Raw genomic sequence first — 17173 nt, forward strand, 5'->3', positions numbered from 1 at the left:
ATGAGAGAATGAAAGAAATAATTAAACAATGGAAGAAAGAAACAGAAAGTAAATACAGACATGAGAGATAGAAATAATGAATTCAACAATGGAAGAAAAATAGAGAAAAGTAACTCAGCTACAAACTGACCAATTGAACGAAGATTGTAAGACAAAAAGCAAGAACGGATTGAAAAAAGGATGAATGAAAGGCCTACTTATTCATCCATTGTATGTGTGGCCGCAAACAGCTACTCTTGGGAGACGGAGACCGTGAAAAAGAAAAAAAGAGAAAAATGAAGAGAGAAACAAAGAAATGATACAGAAAGATACATGATAAGGGTAAACACAGAAAGACAAAATGAGAACAAAAGTAAGATTCACTGCTGAGTCAATTAAAGATAGACTTTATGAAATAAATAAAGGAAGCATGAATTATTTCAGTCGAAACCCAGATGGGAGAAATCCACACAAAACAAGAGCAAAACAGAAAGAAAGAAAAATGACAGAAAACTCATTGTGGGGATCAATTAAGAGTTTCCCTGATGTCTTAATATATTCTACACATCCTATCTGCCAAGCCATCTAGTAAGCAATGTAGATAAATGTATGTCCGTCTCCCCGTTGTGTTGCAGGGTATTACATCTTTAACTCCTGACAAACATATCCATCATTGTAGAGCCATGACAGCAGCCAAGACAGGGAGAGAGAGAGAGCAAGAGGGTGAGAGAGAGAGAGACAGCGCAGGAGAAAGAGACGGCAAGAGAGACTGCAAGAGAAAGACGGTGAGAGAGAGGGAGAGAGCGTGAGAGACTGAGATACGGCGAGAGGGAGAGAGGGAGAGGGAGAGAGAGGGAGACAGCGCGGGAGAAAGAGACAGCGAGAGAGATGCGAGAGAGAGCGATACGGCGAGAGAGAGGCGGAGAGTCTGAGAGAGAGAGAGAGAGAGTGAGAAAAAGGCGGAGAGAGAGCCAGAGTGAGAGAGAGAGACAGAGAGAGACAGAGAGAGAGAGAGAGAGACAGAGAGAGAGAGAAGCAATGAGAGAGAAGCAATGAGAGAGAGAGAAGCAATGAGAGAGAGAGAGAAGCAATGAGAGAGAGAGAGAGAGAGAGAGAGAGAGAGAGAGAGAGAGAGAGAGAGAGAGAGACAGAGAGAGAGAGAAGCAATGAGAGAGAAGCAATGAGAGAGAGAGAAGCAATGAGAGAGAGAGAGAGAGAGACACAGAGAGAGAGAGAGAGAGAGAGAGAGAGAGAGAGAGAGAGAGAGAGAGAGAGAGAGAGAGAGAGAGAGAGAGAGAGAGAGAGAGAGAGAGAGAGAGAGAGAGAGAGAGAGAGAGAGAGAGAGAGAGAGAGAGAGAGAGAGAGACAGACGGAGATCGCAGCAATCCCACTTCAATTTCACAGAGGCCAGCACCCTGGTCACTCTGGAGAGGGAGCGGTGATGATGGATTGGTGAGACCCATTCATTCTTCCCCCGACTAGCCAGACGCCAACAGATGGGGGTGTGGCAGCCCGACGTGAGCGAGCGCGTGTTTGGGGGGAGTCGGTCTCACCTTGGCTGAGGGAGTCCTCCTCCAGCGAGCTGGGTGCTGACAGCTGGAGGGGGTGGCGGGGATGGTGACTGGAGGTGAAGGAGGACCAGTCGTCTCCCCCCCCCCCTCCTCCTCCTCCTCCTCCTCCTCCTCCTCTGTAGTCCTGTCTACGTCTGGTCCGTGAGTGGAGTGATGGCGACGATGGCGATGACGAAGAGGACCAGCCGAAGGCCCGGCCCGCGTCTGGAACAGAGAGAGTAGAGTAGAGTAGATCTTTAATTTACTCTGCACTGATTCTCACTTTTGTTCTTATTTTGTCTTTCTGTGTTTACTTGGGAATAAAGCGTTGTGAGGAAGTTGTTCCTGTGGTCGGTTAAAGGTCAAAGCAACGGTCGTCACCACCTATGTCCTGAGTGGTCACAGGGGCTGACAACTCTGATGGTCCATTTCGATTAAACATTTTGAAAGGTTAATGGGCCTTATATATGAACAGATGCCTAATCATTCTCAAACTAATACAGACTACTTCATCGGGACGATGATAGTATGGGCAGATGTGGATTGGGTTCAAACATTGCTTTTGGAAGCAGATAGACAACTATTGAAGATGCAAGAATATTTTTCTGACCAAACAATTTGGGTAGGAAAAGGAACCAATCCATACCATGAACAAAGTTGAATCATATTCTTGCACTTCATGGACAGTGTATTAACACACGCTTAAAGGTGACATATTATACCACCAGGTGTGAGTGTTATTAGCCGTTACAAACCATTTTGAAAATCTGCCTCTTCTGATATCACAATTGGGCGTGTCCACCTAGATGTATGCTGGATAGATCAGTCTACCAGCCTACACAGTGGACTGTAGCAAACGTTGCTCATCTATCCGACATACATCTAGCTGGACACGTCCATTAGTGATATCAGAAGAGGCCGATTTTCAAAATGGCTTGTAACGGCTAATCACACCTGGTGGTATAATAGGTCCAAAACGTTCCTCTGTTGACCGACGAGTGACCTACTGTGGTCACACTTGAGGGGAACACAAGGGGAAGATAGAAACACAAACAGCGCAAAACTGCTTCATGAAGGAGAGGAAGCTGCAGAATTTATTAGGATGTCGTATTAGTCCTAATAGCTTTCTAAAGGCGAGTGCCAAAGGACTATTACGAGACTGTGGGGATATGGAACAATTTACCACCGCCATCGTTATCATGGGCACTTTCAAACTCTAACTGGATATACATCTCAATACCTTCCAATGACATCCAAATAATGTGTATATATATAGAGAGAGATTCTGCCCGGATCGTATTCCATATAGATGAATTTAGCACGGTGTGGTAGGCCAAATGGAGTACGATATACACGGGGATAATTTAGTGTTGATACAATGAAAATGAAAGGTGACAAATAAGTCTGAGTCCGAGATAGATCACAAATGAGGATGAATGGGACCTGTTATGTTTATTAAACTGTGTGGAGCTTCACTCAAATCGAAAGTGTACACATGATGCATGGTGTTTATTATCACTGGGCGTGCGTCCTCAAATGCAGAAGCCCATTGTTTGTTTTATGCTAGAGTCAAAAAGATTTAAATGGGAATTTGCATGAAATAAACATTCGGCGCCGATGTTTAGGACAAGGCTTCCACATGCAGACATCATGCTGCTAAAACAAAACAAAACCCAGATTCAGTGATTGGGTGGTGTCTGTCAAGATTCAGACACATTTAGCATTTGAATCCAAAGCGAGATACGAGTTCTACGGGAGTGTATCAGGTGTTATTTCCGGATCTATTTCTTAAGGATTTCATTGTGGTAGACTGCAGTCATTGGGGATCGGATCCAGAACCTTTCATCTCGCGAATGGAACACCCTCAGCCCTGGTGGAGTGGCCCACAGACACCTTTGAGTGAACCACCAGATCACATTAGTTCCTATCCTCAGCCCCTTCAGACACACAGAGGTCGGCGCCCGCGAATCACTGTCCGCGCAGACCCAGCAAACCCGGGCGGTGACAGAGGAGAAGGAGAGGGAACAAGAGAGAGAGATAGAGACAGAAAAGGTCCATCGAGGTCCATAAAAACAACCCCCGGAAAGACGCTGGAACTATCCCAGAGCCTGTCCAAAGCCATCTCTCTCTCCCGGCTCCTCCGACGTGCTGTGCTGTGGTAGCCTGTCAGCGGAGAAAATTGTTTTTGTTTTGATACCGCCTGAAAATATAATAACTTGTGGATTGTGTGCGATTGCGAAGCGCTCATGTTTCCCCTGACGGTCGCCTGGTTCATTCCCAAAGAAGTGTATTAAGGAGCCACCAAAGACAACGCCGTCCTCACGGGATTGGCTGCTTAATGCAAACATTCCAGATGAATAAAATGGAAGCGGAGACAGTGATGAATAGGGCGGGACGGGTCGGGGCTAACAACAGACCCCCAGGACCACAGAGCAATGGGAGCTGGTGGCAGGAGGAGTGGGTTATCTTCAATTACATGATGAAGAGCCATGAAGAAACTAAATAAAGCTGAACAAATAATTATGCGTCTTGGGGGACTCGTCAGCAGCAAAAATATTGTTTTTCTGCAATTGGGTGAGTGGGCAATTACAGTATTTCACCCTCTCCCCGGGGAATACCGGGGACAGGGAATCCATTTTTGAATTAAAGGCACTGGGAGTTTTTCAATTGAAAAACGAAACCATTAGTTACCAGGAATGGGCTGAATATGTTACCCTGCTAAGAATCAGCTAGGGAGAGCTTTACAGGAGATTTAGAGAGCTGCTATGCCCTAATCGCCTGCAACCCTAACATATAGGCATCAGTTTCATTATCAAACATACCTTTAAATCAGACACCTAACATTCTGCTGGAGACAAGGGAACGAGAGGAGAACTCATAATCCCTCTCATTGGATTTATATCACAACATCTCTCTCTCTTTTTTGTATCACTATACTCTACATATATTATTGCCTAATATTCATTCAGGTGAGTCTAAATGAAGATAACAAATTGCAATTAATACCTCTGTGAGAACATATGACATATCTTCCTCCAACTCAATTCTTGATGGGGCTCCTTTTGGATGAATTCTGGAAAGGATTATGAACCCCCCGAATAATTTAATTCAACACCTTTATCTACCTTGTGCTATTTCATCCGTTCCCTATTATGTGATATCAAGGAAAAAGAGAAAAAAGTATTCCTTTTTGCCAGATTGCTATGCTAAAAGAGCATGATGTCACGAGGTGGAAGCGGCTGGAGAAAAGTCCCATTACAGGTTCAGAAAGGGGCTGAGTCCTGATGAATGCAGCGCATTACACACAGAAGGGGTCTTTTGTGGGTCTGAGTGGAGAAGCCAACAGTTTCTCTCTCTCTTTCTCTGTCTCTCTCTCCCTTGCCCTCTCCCTCTCTCAAGCTCAACACCTCTCTCTCTCTCCCTCTCTCAAGCTCAACACCTCTCTCTCTCTCTCTCTCTCTCTCTCTCTCTCTCTCTCTCTCTCTCTCTCTCTCTCTCTCTCTCTCTCTCTCTCTCTCTCTCTCTCTCTCTCTCTCTCTCTCTCTCTCTCTCTGCCTCTTTCTTCCCCTTGCTCTCCCTCCCTCCACCACCTGCTCACCCCCTTTCTCTCTTGCTATCTCTCTCCCTCCCTCCTGTCAGCTGTCTCCTTCATCAGATAGAGGAAATGACCCCAGCAGATAGCACTGATCCTTGTCTCCGCGGGAACGGGAGAAGGCGACTTGTTGAAAGGGGCCCGCTGCATTGGGCCACATTACCAGCGTGCTATGGAACAATGCGTGACGGATCACTACCTGCCCTCCACCTCCCGATAGCATCAGGCCACAGAAAGAACCACAAAGGACTCTGCCTTTTTTTAATTGCTTGAAAGAAAATGTTGTAGCCACCGTTGTTGTAGCCACTTCCTCTGCCAAGGCGATTCCTTGGTGGTTGAGTCTATTTTGTTTTTTTAACAAAACATTTCCACAATACAACCAAACCTGGCAATAGGTATTACAATTGTTCCTCACATAAAGCAGTTTCTTCATTGAGTAGTATTATACATAGTGCGTTAATGAGACAATGTGTAGCATAGTGTTAAACAATTAAATACTATATTATATACAACAAATACATACGTGTATTGATTGTGACGTTTTTGCCTGACATCCATTCACATCTGTGCATTGGTTTTCACATCTGAGTACATACAGCTGGAACAGCTTGTAACGGCAAATCACACTCACACCTTGTGGTGTTATGTCACATTTAAAAACTTAGACTGTTAGCACACCTTAGCTGTGTTTGAAATCGTTCCCTATTCACTCACTCACTATTCCCTATATAGTGTTCATGTGCACTATAGGGAACGAACAAATGAGAATTCGGACACTACGCTGAACTTTCTGAACGTCATTTGCGTCAGTAAATGCGCCGGGTATTTGTGTGACGCAGGCAGATGAGCCCACCTCATGTAAACAAACCAGGCACTCACGAGGAAAGCTGGAGGTTGTATTGATGTTGAATGTTACATTTCCTCGCTACATTTTTTTTAAATCAATTTTGAATGGTACATTTTCTATGTTAAATCCCAAATAAATTGCTAGCGTTTCTAAACGAAAGCCGGAGACTCCATCATTAAATGTATTCGTTTTCGCGGTTTTTCAGCTTTTCCTCCGGAAAAACACGACCACATTGCAATGTGGTATACGGGAGTAACATGTAGGGAACATTGTATGTACACTCAAATATTAGGTATTTTAAGTGCACTATATACTGCGTGAAAATAACCACTGAGAATTCAAACACCACTACAAAATGGCGAGCACCCTATATAGTGCACTATATCCGTGATAGGGAACGATTTCGAACACAGCTCTTGTGATGGGAGTCAAAATGGCGGAATCCCAAGCACAAGATGGAATCCGAGGAGAGGGCGAACCGTTTAATATTTTTTTCCAAATCAAATTTCGATCCAAAGACGCCCGCATGCCCGCGTGGCCATTTCCGTCGTCTAATACATAAACTGATCCTCGTCTCCGCCTCGGACACCCCCTGGATTGTGCCGTCTAGACGCCGTGTGCTGCAGCACACACTGCCCCGATCACATTTAAATAAACCGGTAATTAATTAGGGGTTGAATTCATCACACAGAATGGATGCGGATGCTCCGAGGAGGTGAGTGGAAATGAAATTGCTGTGCGAGAAGCCTCCTTCCCCCCACGCCAGCTTCAGTCACACGACAGATATGGAGGTAGAAGGGGGTGTCGGTAAACACCGGGGACAACAAGGTGTGTCTGGTGGGCGAGATAAGAGGGATAAAGTGCGCCAGAGATTGATAGATAGATATATTTATGTATATATAGAGGGAGAGAGATGGGGGGGAACAGAAAAAAAACGAGAGAGAGAGAGAGAGAGAGAGAGAGAGAGAGAGAGAGAGAGAGAGAGAGAGAGAGAGAGAGAGAGAGAGAGAGAGAGACAGTGAGAGAGAGAGAGAAAGAAAGATAGAGAAAGAGAGAGAGAGAGAAAGAGAAAGAGAAAGAGAAAGAGAGAGAGAGAGAGAGAGAGAGAGAGAGAGAGAGAGAGAGAGAGAGAGAGAGAGAGAGAGAGAGAGACTGAATGTGCTGCAAATGTCATCTCCCAGTAATCCATGGCTGGGCTGGTGGAGACTTGAGATGACCACATGTGTGTGAGCAGCCTAGGACCCCAGCCTCAACGGACGCGGCAGGGAGAAATTAATTAGAATAACACAAGTAGGTGAACGAGGGAAGGGGGGGCTTAGGTAGATGGGCCTGATTAGCATTAGCCTGCGAGATTAATGAAGACCTTCACAGCCAGATGATATTGACTGAGGCTGATTATGCCCCATACCATTTACTCAGCAGAATATCATTACCGACCAGCCCATTCATATATCATGAGAACCCCCCCCCCCCCCCCCCCCCCTCCAGCCACCTGTCCTATCAGCCCGGGCTTCAGGTGTGAAAGACCAGAGTCTTTCTATGTCCTATGGGTTGCGAGGTTGCATTGGTGCAGCGTGGGCAGTGAGGGTGTGGCGACCTTGCCCCGATCGACTGGCCAAGCCCAGGGAGGAGCTCTGCCTCAGCTGGAGGGCATCTGGCCCATTCAGTGCCGGGATCCATCGCTGTTATGCTAAGTAAGTACAAATAACCTGCTGAGGGACTCACACACGCATGCATGCATGCACGCACACAGACACACACACTGAAATTATGATTTAGACACACATTATTGCATGGACAGTAGGGATGGGCAAAACGATTATTTTCCGGGAATCAGTTCTTTCAGTTCCTTTCACTATCACGATTCGTTTGTTTGATTCATACGTTTGATTTGTCCGTTAAGTCAGATTACGTCATTGACAGGGAATCTCACAGGTGTCTGTCCCCCCCCCCCCGCCCCTTGCTTATAAGTATTGGGTAAACCCGCCAATTAAGTTTTTTTCACAGCCTGTCCCACCATGAGGGTACACTCGGTGGTCGAAACGCCAGCAGTAATTGATCTGCGCCAAGCCACACCAAATCAAACCACACTGCGAGGTGGAAACGAGGGGGAATAAAACAGAAACGAAAAAAAACGCTCACGGTGCGCTCGGAAAACAAAAAAGTGAATTTCTGTAGCATCGGCCTATACGATGCTAAAACAATACTTTATTAAAGCATGCAATTGTGTTCAAAATTGTGAACAAAATAAAAGGAAAACGTATAAAGTGCTTGTATGATATTGAAGCCTACAGCGATCGTTAGTTAACTTGTGAGGTGCCTTGTCATTTGTTTACACATGTGCCATGGCAACGTGATTGCTACCTGATGTAGTACTCTCGATGGCTGAATCTTTGATAACGTTTTAGACTCAATCAATATAAGGTTGCGGGGAGACGGAGCTCTGTTCGTTTGTATATTTAATTTACTTGACCATATTTTTGTTTCATGTTAAAAAAAAAAAAGAATAAAAAAATCAGTTCTCTTCGTTTTGGGAATCAGTTCTCGTTCTCGGGATTTATTCGTTGTGAACGAATCGTTCGCGACCGACCCATCCCTAATGGACACCCACCAACACATGAACACGTACTCAAGGATACACATGTATACGTAGATATATATACATAGATACACGCACATATGCATGCATGCACCATCTCAACAGGTAACAGGGGGTCCTGGTTGGATTGCCTGAAAACCGTCTGCGTCACCTACAACATACCAACAATGGAACCAACCAGTCTTCTACTACAGTGACTCCAGTGATTACATTGATTACAGTGATTACAGTTTACCAGGGTGGGCAGGATAAGCTTACGTGAGCAGGTTCCAGAGGTACCTGTACAGATCTGGATTTTGCTTTTATCACTAAACTAAAATGTGGACGTTAAATGGATATTTTTGGTTGATTATTAATTATGTTGATTGTTTGCGATCAACACAGTTGGAAACCAGATGAAGTAATATGCCTCAGCTTCTTCCATATTAAACACCTAGGCCAGTTTATAAATAATTAGGATTCCCGAAGTAATAGTATAATGAAAGATAAGAAAGATACAAGATAAAAGTTCACAGTAAACATTCGCGTTTTGTCGGTGATGAAGGGGTTCCTCAGCTGTGCTCAGCGGGCTGCAATGGGCTACATCATGAGATTATTGCCTAATTTCACCAAGATGTGCAGTATGGTTCGGTTTGGTTCGGTTTGGTTCGGTTTGGTTCGGTTCTGTGCGGCTCAGTCTGCTTACATTGGCGTTTCCACTGCCAATAGTCGGGCAGGGTCCTAAAATAAGCGCGCTGAGTCTATCCTATATTTTTTTCGTTACTCCTCCTTTCGGGTACCAAGCAGTATGAAAGGGTGCCGAAAAGTTGGAGCTACACAGGCTGTCCGCTGTTTGGAATCGTCACTTCCGTGCGACAGGGGGATAAAAAAAACAATCGCCATCCGGCCTAAACCCCGCCCTACCACAAGGGAACTGTCGGAGGCGGAAACGCGAGCCAGATTTAGCTCAACCGATCGGTCCCGCTCCGAGCTCCGCCGTAACGCACCGCACAGCACCACTCGTTCGAAACGAGGCAAAAAAAGGGGTTGGGAAACCCTGTGCTATTATAAACTTGGCCCTAGGCCCGCCGTGGAGCCCCGCACTCTCCATGGCAGCCCGCTGATGGCACGTGCGATGAGGGCCGGGATCGCCCCGGCACTGACGCCCGCACCCCATCAACACACGTCTGTTTGTTTGTTTGTTTGTATCATCACAGAAGTGAACCTGTCTAAATATAGGCCTGCCTGTCGGTAGTAGAGCAGATGGTGGCTGGGGTTTGTTTTCTTTGGAAGAAGAGGAGGGAAGTGGCCTCGATGTTGCCGTTGTTTACCCAGACTGCAACAGGAGCAGACATGCGTTTAACGGGCTGCTGCTGCTGCGGCGGCGGCGGCGGCTGCAGAAGGCGCCTCGCACACCACTTTGTGTTGTATTTTGTTCGGGTGAACACAGCGGTGTAACAAAGTGTTTCATCATCTCTCCGTGGCCGCGCCTGCCAGATCCAGGTCAGGGGCTCCGACGACGGAGGGGGGTTTCTCAGAGAGAGGGGGTCTCGACTGACGATTACACCTGGGTCGGAATTTGAGATACAGCCCGGTTTAAAGCGTGTCAGCGCTTATTAAAAAGAATTCCCGCTCTGGTTAGTTTATCTGAGATAAGGTGCGATGTATTTTACTCATCATAACTCATCGCGGGTGAGAAAAATGGGTCCCAGCAGAAGTGCTGGACCGTATAAGCAATGAGAATGAAATAGAGGTATCAAAATGTAAAGCGACGTTTGAGCTCTTATGTTGAAACTCATGTACTGTGACTAACAGGAAGGTTGCAAGTGTGCTATTCACATCTGCCACCTGTAGAAGTAGATCCACAAGTAGTAGCCTACAGCTGTTGACAAGGGCCCCTAAGACCACTCCGTTTTGTTTACATTTCCTAGAAGGTGTGCAAAGCATCTTTTGTTGGAAACATTTATTCTATAGTATTTATTTGGCCTGTGCATGCGTGTGCGCATGCGTGTGCGTGTGTGTGTGTGTGTTTCTGTGTGTGTGTGTGTGAGTGGCCGTGCCCGGTATGTAAAGACTCTTATGCCCTTGGCCAAACCGACTTCATGAATCACTGATGTAAGACAGTTTTTTGCATTCAGACATTCAGACCTCTTGACAAACTCACCCATTCCACTGAATTTCAATTGGCCCGCTGAAACATTCCATGATGGCTTACGTTATATCACCGGGACTCAAGATTGAATTTCTAGGTAATAATGTTAATATTACGGGAAGGGGGGGGGAACACTAACTTAAATAACGATAATTTAATTGCATTCTGTGGGTCTACCAATCCTCTAGGAAGCGTTAAGTGAGAATAAAAGAAGTATGCCTATTCCTTACTCCTCTTAGAGAGGTACTATCAATTGAATGGGTCGTCTAATGATCTCACCGACTGAATCTCCACGAGGGACCTCTGATCAGATCATCGCACCGGAGAATAATGATGAGAGCTGAGACTGAAGAGCATCCCATAGATGTTTGACATGAGGCCAGACAAATATTCGAACAAGGTATACTGCACCGCCAATCAAAGTGTTTGAATGCTAGTACTGCACCCTTCTTCTTTAGCCAAAGGGACTTCCAGTTGATTTCCGATCCAATGCAGACATTTCGGTTTGTAACCCAGAACCTTTCAGCAGGGAGTCAAATAGAAGAACCACTCGACTACCTGGACCTTGTTTAAGTACCAGGACGGATAGAGTGGAGCCAAGCCACGTCTGACCTGGGGGAACCCAATCTCAGAAGTACACGGATCAACCAGGTGACCTGTGACAAAGGCCAGTAATCATCTGCACATCAAAGCTTCACTATAGGGGGATATTCTCCATTCTCTTATCTTGCTTCAGGTTATTTTTCTATTAACTTTACACTTTGTCCATAGTACCTTTCAGGGAAATCAGATATGTCTTTTTCAAGCCTGCATTGAGGTTTGAACCCAGAAACCTTTTCAACCAGTGTCAAAAAACCCAATCAAAAGACAAAAAAACCTTTGTAAGAATCTTCTTCTTGTACATGTTTTATTTCTTCTGTTAACAGGGTCAGACCAAAGGAGCTCTCTGCTCAGAAGCACCATTGCAAGCTCCATCTGCAGGCTGACAGGATGCAGTAATTTCAGCCTTAGTTTGACCAAAAGAGCAAGAAAATGGGTTTTGGCAGAAGATTCACAGAGACACGTCTGGTTCCATTCAGATTAAGCTGATGTGGAAAACAGTTCTTCGCAGAGCGTCCATGAATGAGGAGAGTGGGGGATCTCTTTTTTGAGGAAGAACAAGATATGTGAAGAGCATCCCAAGCGATGACGCATGCATAATATCGTGATTTTAGTTTGCCTGCAGGGCAGAGCAGATATATAGGGTGCATTTTATTTCATGGATGAATGTGAATCCTGCGCAAATGCGTTTGTTAGCTGTTGAATTGCTTGTAACTGATGCCTTGAACTCAAACACATGACTGCATGGATGCATGTGTGTGGACTGCATAATGTGGCAATGGGTTTTATCATTTTACCCTCAATATTCATGTGTATAGAAAATAAAAGAGTGAAAGTTTACAGCATTTTAGGAAAAAAAAGAACTGGATGGAAATCATCTTTGAAGACATTAAATATGCATTATTTAATTTCAACACACAAGTCAGAAAACAAAGTTTGCATCATCATTGAAACACTGCCTGGCCTATTCCCCTACAATCAAATCTGAGTAAACCGCAAATATTATTGCTTATACCGAGATATAGTGTCAGTGACAGTGAGTGCGACACCTTATCCCACAATTTCCTATAGCATTACCTCTGGATAAACTGACGCTGTGTCAGTATATAAAGAGTCACTATTTTAAGTATTCCTAATTTGGTGTTGTTTTTGTCATTTTACACAGAAATAATGGTAATGTTTGATGTGATAAAAAAAAGTTGAATAAAAGCACTCAGATTAAATAATTTCAAGGCGAAGTGTTGTTAGGCGGGGAGAGGGGGGGGGGGGGGGGGGGGTTGCACTGTGAATTCAGTCGAGTCCAATGAACGACCACACATTCAAGGTCACAGGATAATTATCTGGATTCATCTTCATAGAAAAATGGGCAGATAATAAATAGAGGAAAAATCAATCCCCATAAAATTCTATATGGCTGCTCAGAAAAGCCTTATATTGTATGCAAGTTGTGATGGATTGCAGTAGGGGGGTTTCAAATCCGGTAGAGGGTTGGTAAATTACTGTAGAGGGTAAACAAATGATGTCAGCCATAAACAACCCTGATGTAATTTAATGTTAAGATGAACCATCTCATAAAAACAGACAAACCAAGTGGGAACTTATCTATTGCTTCATGAATTCTGACATATTGAAGTAATGTTTAACGTTTTGAAAGATGTCATGAAATAAATAAAGAGAATGCTTGGTAATTGTTTTCAGTCCAGTTAAATTGACTTAAACATCAGATAACATTTAGAGCCCGCATAGCAAACGGTAGACAGGCTCGTGCTAATGCTTTCTTCTTCAGGATAATCACAATCTGCCCATTGTTCAGATTCTAACCAGTTTCAACATGAGGCATTCCCTGCTTTAAAATTAGCCACTTACTCACGGAACTCACACAACGACTTAAAGGGACATAAAACACTCTCGCAAACACTTAAGCACCCTTTCTAGTACAAGCCCTTAGAATGTGTCTTTAGCTACGTTCTCTAGGCTCTTCTTGCCAACATAGTATATAAAAAATAGGGAGGTCACGAAAGACAAACAGGAAGCGATTATAATAATAACAAGGATAACAGTAATTAAGATATCTAATTTAAAATGTGACAGAGTAGATCGTTTTCATAATTACACTTTGAAGCATCTTAACAGTTTCACACTCAAAAAAAGGCACTTGTTTGTCATTCGACTGGAGGAGCGAGGCATCAGCGCCGACAGGGTGAAGGGTTTGATTCCCACTGAATGTATTGGAACGTGGTATTGCATGAAACTTTGGATAAAGGTGTCCATACATCTGGTCCTACCACATTACATGAATTACTTATATGTAGGGGGATTTGAACAGGCTGTATAATACCCTGAAATAATACCATAAGACGCATACATCTTGCGTATTTTTTCTCTCGTTCTCGTAACCGTCATCCAGACCAAGTGACAGATGGAGAGTGTTCATCCACTGGCAGAGCACCGCCCATATGACCCTCAGATCTGGCCAGCCCCCTTCTCTAGAACATCACAGCTGAGCACAGCCTTTTCTATTCATCTGGACACATACATACACCATATATACATTCCCATTACTGTGTGAGATGCAGAAATGAACAGCCCTTTTCCACAGCCCACGCTGTCTCCCTCTCTCCTGAACAGACTCTTCTCCGCCATATTATTCCCTCACTTTTGAGGGACGTGCATCTGAGAGGCGCCCCAGAATAATCACTGTGTTTTGTGGTCACAATGCATGAATAAAGCCCTATTGGACACGACGTCCACGCTGCAGGAGAGAGGCCGAAAGGCTGACCAATATGTTGGATCCACAATCCCTTTCAACACTGACTGGACCTTAACACCACCCATAATAGGGTATGTATGTACTAATGTGTCTGTTTGTCTATGCTTCTATTTTTGTGTGCTTTTAAGAAGACGGGAGAGAGATTAAAGTGGTTTGGAGAAAATAAGGAATAACCTTAGGTGTTCTTATTCAAATGTGTGTTTCTGACTCACTGGAGGTTCAGCCATAGCTGCGGGCCACAGAAACCAGCCAAAATTGCTCCATACGCTGGTTTAAACCGTAACAAGTGCATGGATGGAGCATTGGCCAAGCTCAAAGGCAACATACACCATGTGGCCAGGGCTAGTGCCCATGCAATTTCATGCATGTAGTGTTTAGACAACCCAGCCTGATTCACCATAACACGAAATTAAGGATTAAGTGATTGATTTTAACCCAGACTAGTCTAACAGAAAGAGCAGCCTTCCACTTGATACGTTCTTGTTAACAAACCAAACCTAATCCCGATTCAAGGGGAAACCGGGGAACTATGAACCAAACATTAAGCTGAACAGGGGATCTTGGTACTCTTGAAGGCTTTCTGGTTGAAAGACAGGATTGTTACTTGTGTGTTCGTCCTTAGATCATTCAAACTGAGCACTAAGTTTGCAGTTCACTTAAAAGTGTTGATACCTTGGTTCATTGTGCTTTGGTTCATTTTGACAAAACATAAAAAAAAATATTACTCACGGAACTCACACAAATACTTTGTGGTTCGGTTCATTATAATTTTTCGCTGCAATCAGTCAAAGCCGAAGGCAAATGCCAAAGCTACCTGAATTATCCCCAATATATTACGTCCTACACAAATATGTCCTCCTTTATCTGGTTCAATGCCCAAAAAACACAAACTGCAATAAAAAAGCACCCATTGTGTCTCTATGGTAACCCAATTAAACCTAGGGTAGGCAATATAACCAATAATTCAAGTGCTTGGAAAAAATAAGAAATCTGGTATTCTTGGCTGTCACAGGCATATGAATACAGCCATGAAATAAACCCAACCAATCTTTTAATTCAGCCCGAATTATATGATTGGATGGCTGTCTCTACTAGCTGCGCGTGTCTCTGCCCGTGCATTCATTGAGCATGACAGGAGTCTTCCACAAGAAGACCTATTTCTAAAGCTAGCTGGCGTTACACTGGACGGCGTTTCTAAATTGGCTACCGTAGCTTTAACAATGTAACCTGACAACCTGTCAGGTTACTGTTTTAAACTTTTCTTCACGTCTGTTTTTGTTGAAGTTCGGTCGGAAAGCCGACACAGCGGTTAAACTTTGTTAGGCTACGTTAGTGACAATGTACAATATCACTGTGTCATATCGCAGACACTGTGGTTACCCCGTGACTTCTCCTGCACCACAACCACCACCACCACCACCACTCCTGAAATCTGAAGCAGCATCCTACCTGAAAGGCAGCTGATTAAGGAAAGCAGGAGAAGAGGTTTCCATGACGACCCCATGCTTCTTCTTGGAGTCCCTTCAGCCAGACGGTCAGTGGAGGATCTGGGTCTTCATTAAAACTGATCCTGGGATTTAACGATAAGAGGAAGACACACACACACAGACACACACACACACACACACACACACACACACACACACACACACACACACACACACACACACACACACACACACACACACACACACACACACACACACACACACACACACACACACACTTGCATGAGGATAAAGGACCTTCAACCACCCTCATTCCACATGAGGGGTAAAATGATAATGATGTTCATTGTTCTATGATCAGTTTTACCATCGAATTTGACCACTGGTGTTTGGAACCATTAAAAATGTCATGAATCAATGTCATTTTTAATTGTTCTGAACATTCAGAACGTAATCAGCTTTGCACTGTGTAAAACAATGACAGACAGATGCCATATTTTAAAATCTTGAAATGATAAGTATCCATGTAAACTTAAATATCAGTCCTAACAATTTTTTTATTTTTAAGTGTGTTACCAAGATTTTCACACCCCAAACCTCACTGACAATTTAAACCATCCGACAAGCTGGTCACATTGGCAGCATCAGCAAAGTTAATCCCCAAGAGACTGATATGTTATCAGTGTGTTATGTTGGTCCCCAGAAGACTGTTCCACTACAAATGTGTTATCAATATTTTCAACATTCAATCAGTATACTAAATTCTCACAAATACCAATATACTCTGAAGCAGCCCACATGAAGGGGACACATTTTTCCCAGGTGAACAAGATTTGTGTGTCGACCCCAAAAAACATAGTTATGCTACCAGCGTGTTATGTTGTTCCCCCGTATTCTGTTAAGCTATTCCCCTGATCCCAATATTCTCAACAATATTAACCATTCGAAATGCAGGTCTCATATTAGTCCCAGGTCAATTTAGGCTGAACATGAGCTAGCTTGCTAGTATCAATGTCAGACTGTTACAAGTGTGCTCTGCTCGAGGTGTGTTTATTCATCCGTATTTTCTACACCCTCTCTACTGCTTCTGCACTCCGGTAACATGCAGGACACGTCTGAACCCCAGGTTAAGCCTCTACGTTCGGTTAGAAGTTCAGAGACTCTGACCCCAGGTTCCCCCCCGAAGACAACCCCGGGGCTATGGAGTGACTCAGCAGAGGTACAAGGGGGACCCGAACCACACTGCTCCCCACCACACCACGAGTGTGGCTTCCCCCCTCACTCTGTATTATTTACTTGCTAAACTTGTTTTAAAGTAGTCTACTGGATTTAATCCCTCTGACGTGCGAAATGGCTGCAATGATGCAGTGGTGCATTGGGGGTTGGAGGTTTAAAGATCAACATCGTGTCTACCGCTGTCCTCATCATGCTAATGACAATACATGTATTCATTCATTCCTTATGTATTTATTCATTAAGTACCACAACACATATTTGATTAGGTGACACGCCTGCTTATGTATGAAATACGATTATGAATGATCAGGTAGGCAAGAGAGTAAGGGTGGTTGACTCCCAACTTAAAGGATCTGGGTTCAAAACCCTATATACAGTATGTAGTTCAGCGCTAGGCATCCTTGAGCATGATTGCTCAAGG

General features: G+C 44.2%; 1 protein-coding gene and 1 long non-coding RNA gene across 2 annotated transcripts in view; both read right to left on the reverse strand.

The window, feature by feature from the left end:
- cntn5 (contactin 5) overlaps positions 1–1615 on the reverse strand; it is an 89765-nt gene extending 88150 nt beyond the window's left edge. Inside the window, exon 1 of the mRNA XM_056610358.1 lies at positions 1533–1615. The gene's annotated coding sequence lies outside the window, so the exon portion shown is untranslated. The remainder of the gene's footprint in view (positions 1–1532) is intronic.
- Positions 1616–1671: 56 nt separating this feature from the next.
- LOC130406297 (uncharacterized) overlaps positions 1672–17173 on the reverse strand; it is a 52766-nt gene continuing 37264 nt past the window's right edge. Inside the window, exons 2-3 of the long non-coding RNA XR_008904436.1 lie at positions 15518–15638; positions 1672–1754 (exon numbers count right to left, since the gene is read on the reverse strand). This is a non-coding gene — a long non-coding RNA (uncharacterized LOC130406297). The remainder of the gene's footprint in view (positions 1755–15517; positions 15639–17173) is intronic.

Source organism: Gadus chalcogrammus, chromosome 16, assembly GCF_026213295.1.
Source record: "Gadus chalcogrammus isolate NIFS_2021 chromosome 16, NIFS_Gcha_1.0, whole genome shotgun sequence".
Taxonomy (NCBI): Eukaryota; Metazoa; Chordata; class Actinopteri; order Gadiformes; family Gadidae; genus Gadus; species Gadus chalcogrammus.